Source organism: Stegostoma tigrinum, chromosome 10, assembly GCF_030684315.1.
Source record: "Stegostoma tigrinum isolate sSteTig4 chromosome 10, sSteTig4.hap1, whole genome shotgun sequence".
Lineage (NCBI taxonomy): Eukaryota > Metazoa > Chordata > Chondrichthyes > Orectolobiformes > Stegostomatidae > Stegostoma > Stegostoma tigrinum.
In genome coordinates this window covers 67,189,002-67,199,857 of record NC_081363.1, presented here as the reverse complement: position 1 = coordinate 67,199,857, position 10,856 = coordinate 67,189,002, and the positions used below count along the sequence as shown (strand labels likewise).

Here is a 10,856-nt window from a genome sequence, read left to right as displayed (position 1 = left end):
ATTCACTCCTTCTACCACCAATACACAGTTGCAATGATGTAATCTACTATGAGCAACAAGTTCTACTTAAACTTTTGGCAGCTTCTTCCAAGTCGTGATCTTGACCACTAAGACGATAAAAGCTAACAGACTCATGGAAACACCACTACCTGGAAATTCTTCTCTAAGCCAGACACCAGCCGGACTTGGAACTGTATTGCTGTTTCTTTACTCGCTAGATCACATTCCTGGAACTCTAACAGGCACTCGCTGCAGCATGCAGCATGGCTGTTGCAAGGCAAATTGCAGCAACCTTGTGGCTGGTGCCATCTGTCATTGTGCGATTTCACAGGCACCAAGGATCGCAATATTGTCTCATCCTGAGAGATGGCAACATGTTACCGTTCCACTGCAGTTACTTCCATCACTAGGTTGAAATCCATTAATCTGGAGGAGGGCCTACTCTAGAAGTATGATCCAAATGAAATCCTTATCCATTTGCATTTCTAGTCTGTCCCAGGCTGAGGGAAATTTTTGAGCTCACATGACACAAAATGATGCCATTACTGGTGATAGAAACTTCTGCAGGTGGACCAAGCTGTGCCATTCATTGAGGTGACTACATAATCCATAGTTGCTTTTAGAGTTTTGATATTGCTCATCAGAACTCCGCAGAAGTTGCAGTAGCTCTCCTCTAGCAAGTAACATGGTTGTAAGCTTCTCTGCCAGTGCACAGGCCAAATTTTCTAACGCACATAATATGCATCCCTATAAGGACTTTCCTGTTCTCTTTAGCAAAATTAGACCATGACGTTGTCCTCCACTGAATTATTTCCAGGGCTGGCCTCTTAATTTGCACTTGTTCCTCTCAACCAGGCTCAATGTAGAGCACAGTGTTACATCATTAGTTATATGCAAACATATGAACTAGGCCATTCAGCCCCTCAAGTCTGCTCTACCATTCAATAAGATCTTGGCTGACCTGACTGTGGTCTCAACTGTACTCCTCTTCTAACCGTATGCCCTTTGAAAAGTGAGTCAATCAAAAATCTAAAATAACAGCATAATATATCAGCTCCTGGTGATCTAATTAAGAACAGAAACTGCTGGAAAAACATAGCAAATTTGGTAACATCTGTGGAGAAAGAACAGAGCTAATGTTTTGAGTCAAATATGATTTCTTCTAACTCAGCCTTAGAAAAGAATCATATGAGGAAATGATCACAAACTGACAGTTTCTACTCTTATAAACTTTAAATTAACAAAAATGAGCTGACTGTTTCTATACTGATTCTCAAGAAGGTGAAAACAAGTGACAATGTACTTTCAGGAACATTCTTTCCTCCAGCCTGTGATTTTTCAAATTCCAGAGTATCTGTTAGGTAAGGGTTAGCATGTAGACGTAAAACAGTTGTAGATGAGAGACAGTGTGATCCACCATGATGCCATCATACTATGTGTCTCTGTGTGCAAGGGGTAATTAGAAAGAGAAAGAATGGCGCTTGTCTAAAACAATTTGACCTCCGACCTCCAAGATTTAACAATATGAAAATAGCAGTACATACAGAGAATTGACCTACCAGGTCAAATTGTGCTGATACTAACTGCATTCATCATTATATGTTCTAGGTCTTTGTAAATATTTTCTAATCAATCTGTTCAGAGATGTTATGACACATAGCTGGAGCTGCTGGGACTTGAATCCAGAACTGCCTAGTTCCAGCTGGCCTACTGGAGATCCTCTAAACCAAGTTTTGTCCAATTGATGTAGCAAGTGCTACTTATACGGACAATGTGTTACTGCTACTGAAGACAAGTCAGTTAGCATATTTAAAAAACTAACCTGCGAAGGCAAAAAGAAATCTAAGGGGAAAGAGCATTGGGACAAGGTCAATCATATCTGGCGTGAACAGAGGCACCTTAAACCAAATGGCCTCTTTCTGCAAAGTTTCTATCATTTTAAATATCATTACTATAAACTGACCAAATTCACTTAATTTCATTCTCCGCCATTCTTCTTTCTTTATCTCTATCCTTAAACTGAATTTGTTAAAGAGGTAGATTGTTGTCCCTAGTGTTCCGGAAGGCACAGATGCCTCATTGACGCCACCGCGACTCTTACTTCCAGCGAAATGCGGCGTTAAAAAAATTTGAATTGCAGAGTGAGGAAATTAATCCCAAGTAAAATAATCCCAAGTAAACAGCAAATGCTGGGTCGATGAAGCGAGGTGATCTTCGCACTCATTACAATCCGTTTTCCTGTAAAAATGTAGGGCATATTCATTCGATTTTCACCCATTTCGGGAACAAACACTCTTCCAGTTCATATCTGCTCAGCTTTGTCAGTCACTTCAGACAAATGCTTTTATATTTGCTTCCATGTAAAAGATGACAGTGAAGTTGAATCATATAACATTAAACTCGTGTGATTCATATGTACGTTTTTGAATGTATGCTGTAGTGTTTTGGAAAAGAAGGCATCACTGTGGGCCCTAGCTGCAATTTGCATTACTGTATTCATTAAGGAGATGTTGCCTTTGTTGGCTGGCCCAGTATTTGTTTATTTGAGTTTAGCTGGCCTTGGGAAGGTGGCAGCGGGTGTAACAGAGAACATACATCATCCCACTGAATATACTTTGGAAGTTACATTACTATTAGCAATTAGTCTTCGAAATATTAAAACAAACATATATAATTAAATATGTAATTAGAAATATGATTATATATCATGCCATAACTAATCCTAAAGTTCTATAATCGATATTGATCAATGTAAAAATCTGCCCTCAGGATGCGCTACCTGAAATCGACTGGGAGATTTACCCTGCACCCACAGATGTGCGGTGTATTAATAAAAGGAGCCAGCAGAGGAGCGTGTTCTTTTCGCTCTCAGATTGTCATCATTTTCCCCTCCTCTTCTATAAATAACCCGTCAGATTAACTCACGACCGCTGAATCCTTTCCAAGGACCGTCACGCCAAGTTCCAGCCCCCAATGCCAAAATGATACGTCGGATGCCACCAGGAAGGGCGATCTGTTTGGCTGAGCTCGCTGTCACTCTCTCTCCATCGCTCCAGCTGCCGCCGAAGTGGGAAGCGAAGCGAGAAAATCCTGTTGACGAGGTAGCAACATCTCTCCCCAGCCAAGTGAACCCTGTACGGCTAGTCGCATCTCTCTCATTACACCAGGTAAACTGTTTAAAAATTATAACCATTCACTTTGAAGACACATTATAAACAGGTGGATTGCGTAACGCAGAAAGAAAATAAACTAATGAAGTTATTTTGATCGAATATTGCCGCAGATAATCTGGGTGGGTTAACCCTTTCAAGTAATTTGCTCAACAGTGCAAATCGTATTTTTGCCCATTTCTTTTAAACAATGAGTTAACAGATGAACTGTAGGACCATGAGATATTTCAGGGATAAGTATTACATTTTAACTTGAGTCGTCTTTGTTACTGTTGATAAAGCTTAGCTCTGTTAAAACATTTTTTGATAAAATGCTTACTTGACTCAAGATGTGGCTGTTCTCTAAAAGTTTTATTTCATCTATAATTTGAGCTTTGAAAGTATAAAAATGGTATATTACTTGTTGCTCGGGTTGATGCATTTTTTTCAGTAAGTGAAACAAATGTGGGCCAACAAATTGTAGAAATATTCCTGTTACCCTAGTACCAAGTCTGAAATAGGTTCCATCAAAGTACTGTCACTGAATTTGAGTTGGGCACGGAGTCAAAAGTGTTTGACTCAGATATTTACTAAATATTAACAGAGAACTTGACAGGGTAGATGCTGAAAGGATTCTTGTAGTGAAGTATAGAATGAGGGAACACAATTTGAAAGTAAGGAGTCTACCATTTAAAATGAAGATGGAAAGAATGTTTTGTTTTGTAGGGGTCGTGGGTCTATGAAACCCTCTTCCTGAGAGGGTAGTGGAGGAAGAGTCTTTTAATTTTTTTTTAAGGCAAAGGTATATGTATTCTTATTGAGAAGGGAGTTAAAAAATGCAGGGAAGTAGGCAGAAAGTAGAGTTGAGGCCATAATCTGATCAACAAGGACCTTATCAAAAAGCAGAACGGATTCATGGGGCTGAATGACTTATTTCTGCTCCCAGTTTGTTTACTTACATGGACATGTCTTTAACACATTAATGGTTCCTATATGGACAGAAATTTGCTTGTGAAAGTCTAAATAACAAAGTTAATTGAAATTAGAACAGAAGTTGCTGAAAAAAGCTCAGCTCAGAACACACTCCAGATTTGTGGAAGGGTCAGTGGAACTGAAATGTTAACTCTGATTTCTCTCCACAGATGCAGCCAGACTTGCAGAGCTTTTCCAGCAAGTTCTGTTTTTCTTTCTGATTCACAGCAACTGCAGTTCTTTCAGTTTTAATCAGAAATCATTTAGACTTTGAGTATGTGTCGGCTGGTCGTTTAACCATTTTAACTAGGAAATATTTTCACTTTACACATATACAGTTAATGTACCACATTTTGCTGGAGCAGGAACTGCCTCTTATGCTATCCCTCCTTAGTTACATTTTACAGGTTTAGGTGTTATAATTTATGTTTCCTTGTAATTTTCTGGAAGAGAGAGCAACTATCAGCACTGTGAGAGCAACCGGACAACTGGGGCTTTGGTAAAGAACTGGATAAATAATCTTTTAGTCAATGTGATTACAAGATTTAGAAATAAACACAGGAAGATCAGAGAAAGGAGATACATTAGAAACTGAGCACAACTACACTCCCCCATCACACCACATCCAAACTTCACCCATCACATGCTATCATCTTCCCCACTCCTCTCCTTCAGCCTCCTTGAGAGCCCCCAAAACCACACTCATGAACTTTGCTGCATACTCACCATTTCACCTGACCTCAAACTGAGGCTGAACAGTCTGTCCTCAGTAAATGGCTCATGTTCATGCCCCTCCTCAATGAGTTTCATGCCCTCCATGACCTGGAACTCTTCTTCCACTACCTCTACCTTCATGCCTTCTTCTTCAGTGAAGACTCCAACCACCTTCCTGGGACTCCTTCTCCCGCCTCCAATCTTTGTCCTCCTCTTGGACACCCCCTGCCCTAGACCTCTTCATTGCTAACTGCCAATGTGACTTCAACTGTCACAATTTCTCCACACCCCCTTACTCACTCCAACATCTCCCCTTCCAAACGTTCAGCTCTCTACTCATTCTGCACCAATCCCTAATTCACTATCAAACCCGCTGACAAAGGCGGGGCGATGGTAGTCTGGAAGACAGACCAATAAGTCACAGAGGCCGAATGCCAACTCTGACACAATGTCCTACATCCCCCTTAACCGTGACCCCACCATAGCCCATCAAGCCACCGTCCATGACCTCATCGCTTCTGGCTACCTCCCCTCCACTGCCTCCAATCTTACAGTCTCCTAGCCCCACACTGCCCGGTTCTACCTTCTTCCCAAGATCCACGTGCCCAACTACCCCGGCTGACCCATTGTCTCTGCACGTTCCTGCTCCGCCGAACTCATCGCTTCCTACTTCGACTTCATTCTCTCCCCCTTAGCCCAAACAGTCCCCACTTACATCCAGGACACCCTTCATCTCCTTGGTAATTTCAAGTTGCCTGGCCCCCGGTGCTCAATTATTACTTTGGATGTTCAATCCCTGTATACAGCCATAACCCACAAGGATAGCCTACAGGCCCTCAGACTTTTACTCCCCAACAGACCCATCCAGTCACCCACCCCTCGTCTGCCTCGCTGAACTAGTCCTCACCCTTAATAACTTTTTCTCCAATTCTTCACACTTTCTCCAAATACAGTGGGTTGCCGTGGGCACTCGTGTGGGCCCCAGCTACGCCTGTCAGTTTGTCAGTTATGTCGAACAGTCCGTCTTCAGTACATACACCACTACTGTTCTCCAACACTCCTGTCACTACATCGATGCTTGCATTGGTGATGCATCCTGCACCCAGGGTGAGCTGGAGCAGTTCATCAAATTTGCTAACAAGTTCCAACCCACCCTCAAATTAACTTGGTCTATCTCTGACACCTCCCTCCCCTTTCTTGACATCTCTGTTTCCATTTCGGGCAACTATTCACAGACCAACATTTACTGTAAACCCACAGACTCCCATAGCTACCTAGACAACAGCTCCTTCGACCCAGTATCCTGAAAAAACTGCAACCCAGGTCCTCTGTCTCCACCTCATCTGCTCTGACGAGGAGATGTTCCACTCCCAATCGTCTTGGATGTCTGCCTTTTTCAAATAATGTTCTTTTCGCCCCTCTGTCATCCAGACAGCCCTCCACCAGGCCTCCTCCATTTCCTGCTCCACAGCTCTCAATCACTCCCCCCAAACATAATAAAAACAGGGTTGCTCTTACCCTCACTTTGCACACCACCAGCGTCCGCATCCAAAGTATTATTTTCAAACACCTCTGCCAACTTCAATCAGACTCCACCACCCAGAACATCTTTCACTCTCAACTCATCTCTGCCTTCTGCAAGGACCATTCTCTTTGCTGCTCATTAATTCGCACCACACTCCACACCAACCACATTAAACACCATCCCTCCCTCCTGTACCTTCCCATAGTAGATGTACACCACCTCCCTCTCTTCCTTCAAGGACCCTAAACAGTCCTTCCAGGTGAGACAGAATTTCACCTGTAACTCCTTCAAACTGGTCCATTGCATCCAGTGCTCCCAATGTGGTCTTTTCTACATTGGTGAGACCAAACATAGATTAGGTGACCATTTTGCCAAGCATCTTTGCCTGGCCTGTAATGGCCATCTTAACCTCTGGGTCAGTGCCAATTTTACCTCCTTCTCCCTCCATTCCTGTCCACATGTCCATCCTCGGCCTCCTCCATTGTCACAGTGATTCAGATCACAAATTTGAGGAAGAACACCTTATCTTCCACTTGGGCACCCTACAGTCCACAGGATTTAACACTGAGTTCTCTAATTTCAAATGATATTCCCACCCATCCCCCGGCTCCCCTTCTAACCACACTTCCTCCCTTCCATTCCACCTTCTGACCCTCCCTTCCAGCCACTGATCAGATTTGTCCCTGCCATCAACCAATCAGGTCGTACGTCTACCAGTGCCCACCTATCACCACCATTCTGCCTGCACACCCCCTCCCATCCACTTGCAGCTGTCCCTACCCCCACATCCAGTCCTAAAGAAGGGTAACACCCAAAATGTTGACTGCTCCTTTCCTTCAGATGCTGTCTGGCCTGCTGTGTTCCTCCACCCACTTGTTTTTCTACCTTGGATTCCAGCATCGTTTCTAACTTATCTTTATAGCTCCTTTTCATGTAATAAAACATTCCAACATCTATGAGGCAGAACAGTAGGGAGGAAGAACGAAAATGAAAAAAAAATGCAACGTCCTGGAACTTTTTCCAAGCTACCATCAGTTATGAAGGAGAGTGATTTCTCTCCACAAATCCTGCCAGACCTGCTGAGTTTTTCCAGCAATTTCTGTTTTCTGATTTCTGGCATCTGCATTTTTTGGTGACCCATGGGTGTAGGGTGGGAGACCCTGACTCAGAACCCAACCAAAGGATCCAACATCAGGAAGCGGGAGAAGCTGCTCGGAGTTCCTTCCCTGCCCTTGCTGCTGATCCCATCTCCATGTTGCCATCAGTCACCTGAGCTTGGCTAATCCTAGACCTCCAGTGGATGTCTAACCGTTCAGCCATGTCTGCCTCCCCTACACCTGACAGGCCAGCAGCTCTCAGTATCTCCCATCCTGATATTTGATTGGATCCCTGGAGAAAGTGTGCCACTGCCTCATTTTGTGCCTGAATGATACCCTTGCCTGCTGTTCAGTTGGTGGTCAAAACCTCTATTACCTCATTTAAAAACTCCCCAAGGAGACAAGAGGTCACTGTTTTGAGGACCGTGTTAAAGAAAGAGGGGTGCGGAGGTATCGGGTATTCCAAAGCTTAGAACTTGGGGAAAAAGTCCAAGACTCTGTCAAATCAAACATTAAAAGTGGGGAACAATTCAGAAGAAAGGTTAAGAAACAAAATTAAAATGTTAAATTGAGTTGTAAGTTAATAACTGCCAATCCAGAGACTTGTATCAGCAAAATGCAGCCCTTTTGTGGTAATATTGCAATAGTAGATGTTTTTCTTTAATTATGTTGGAGAAATGACATACATTAATTGTTAATACATTTCAGTACACTTAGTAACCTGATAATGTGTCTCTTGGCAAGCATTCAATAGCTTTGAGGTGAACATTTTAGTATCTTACTCAATATCTGGACATCTAAAACGCTTTACACTCAATGAAATAGTTTGAGTGAAGTGACAGTAGTTGACTAAGAAACGCATCAGCCAATTTCTACACAGGAAGTTCTTCAAAATGAAATGTATGAACAGATCATAGGTCATAGAGAATCATACAATACGAAAACACATCTTTCAGTCCATCTTGTTTATACCAGCCAGGTTTCCCCAAACTAAATTAGTCCTTTTGCCTGCATTTGATCCATATCCCTCTAAACCTTTCCTATTCATGTACTGGTCCAGTGCCTTTTAAATGTTGTAACTGTCCTGCATCTACAACTTGTTTGGGCAATTCATTACAAGTACAAACCAGCCTCTGTGTAAAACATTTACCCCTCAGGTCCTCAAATCTTAAAATTATGCCCTCTAGCCTTGAACGCCCCCCCCCCCCCCCCACCCCCACCTTCAGGAAAAGATCTTTACTATTCATCTTATTTATGTTCCTCATATTCTTATAAACTGCTACAAGGTCACCCCTTAGCCTCCAGTGCTCCAATGAAAAAGGTCCCAGCCTATCCAACCTCTCCTTTTAAGTCTAACCCTCCAGTCCCATTAACATCTTTGTTAATCTTTTCTGTGCACTGTCTAATTTAATAATATCCTTCCTATAACAGGACAGCCAGTCTCAGAACCATTATTTTTGTTCAATAGTTGCAAGTGGAGTGAAACAACAGCAGAAATCCAAGTAAAATGTTGAAAAATTTAGCCCATGTATTTAAAGTCAAATCATTGTACCCATGGATATAAGTTTCAGGTGAACTGAATTCGAATTGAAGGTCTGAGGCAATCATCAACTGAGAATATTGATAATTTCTTAACCACTCTGAAATATAAAAGGTAAATTCAAGAACAGAGATGAAAGGGTGCCAGATCACCTCATGTGTCACTTTAGACTGTGAAGTCCAAAAAAGATTTAGCTGGAGATAATTTAGCATATAGTTTGATACCACCATAGGAGTTTGGGTTCTTTATAGACTGTCTGAGGCAAAAGCAAAATCAAGGACTGTCTGCAGGTTTACAGGTAAAGATGACACTTTTTCTTACACATAATGCAAAATATTGCGATGCAAAGTAAGCGCAGATGTACCAGGCCTTGATTTATATCTTCACCAGATAGTGTCTGGTATTATTTGAAGTAGTTCCTCCAGAGTGTTCTGACAGATGGACATTGGTTTAACATCTCCAAAAGCTGGCACCTGTCATAATGAAATACTTGCTATACGTGGCATTAATCTGGATTATGTCTTTGGGCTGGGGCTTGAAGTCAACTTTCCAACTCACCATTTCTGGACATTGCTGTTTATAGGTAGTCTGAGGGTAGATTTCCACTGTCCAATAGCTCCAGGATGAAGAAAATACAAATATGTCCACTTCACTTGAGCATTCCCAGACCAAATTTAAATAAAACGCGTGACTCCTCTAAAAAGTTTCAAAGTAGCCGATTTGGGCTGGAATTATATATGTGTGGACTTTCCTGATATTCTGTCAATCTGATACTTTCAGGATTATAATTTGATAGTACCTAAAATACTGTATTTCCTAGTGGAGTCTGAAAGTAGCTTGTGGTTATACACATATGGAAATGAAGTGTAATTTTTAAAAGCACAATAATAGATGTAAATCTCATCTATAGTGAAAACTATTCTCATATATTGTATTTTAATAATATTATCTTTATTTTCTGTTAGGTTATGACACATCACCACAAATACTGCTTTTGCTATGAACTTTAATTTATACAAGTATTATATGATTCTGTATTCCATGATTAATATATTTTTGTGCTTACTGATTTTATTTGAGGTAATTGATCTTCCAGAAACCATACAATAAATAATCTGTGAAAACAAAGAGCTAAATCCCATTTGTTAAATCCCATATCAATTTGTGTGAAAGAATTCTGCAGAAGAAACTGCACTTATACAAGAACATGTTTGATAGTACAGACAGTTTGTGACACTTTATTCATTTTTATTAATCACTTCTAATTTGGTAACAGCATGATAATAAACAGTGAAAAGAAAGAGTCTCTGTTGTCAGGATTTCTTCACTGGAACCAGATAGATTCTTGATCTTGCATTTTATGATTGCTGCGCCCTTGTGTTCAGATTTAGAAGTTATTATTCTCCATGAAATTTCCAAGTACGTTACGCTGTTATATTGCTCCTGAGAAGAAATACATGGAAGTTAATGGGTAAACGCTACGATCATTAGGATGAGCAATGTTCATGTGAGGGGCTCTGTTTTCTTTTTGAACATCTGATACTTGGAGGACAAATATATAACCATTGCTTAAATTAGAGAAAATTCATCTGTGCACTCAAAATGTGTATTTATTTTGGCAGTAATTCCTACAAAGTTCGTTTCTTTGACAAACAATCCTGCAATCTCTTGGAGGTATGTGGTGATTCCATTAACTTATACTTTTTAACAACTATTAACACAAGGTAAACAAGCATAATATTGTGTCCTAGAAATTGCATTTTTTCCAAATTGGGAGGTGTATTAGGCAGTGCATGTTGTACACACCTAATGGGACTGTTGACAATACTGTGGCAACTTTTGTTGGCTGTTTTGTTTAC

At 41.2% G+C, this 10,856-nt stretch overlaps 1 protein-coding gene across 3 annotated transcripts in view; it reads left to right on the top strand.

Moving 5' to 3' along the window:
• The first annotated feature begins 3,062 nt into the window (after window positions 1-3,062).
• Window positions 3,063-10,856, top strand: part of fmn1 (formin 1) — a 389,228-nt gene continuing 381,434 nt past the window's right edge. For 2 of the 3 annotated variants that reach the window (XM_048537805.2, XM_048537803.2), the window contains exon 1: window positions 3,063-3,167. The gene's annotated coding sequence lies outside the window, so the exon portion shown is untranslated. Of the gene's footprint in view, window positions 3,168-10,619; window positions 10,672-10,856 lie in introns of all 3 variants that reach the window. The other variant, XM_048537804.2, reaches the window with a different exon arrangement.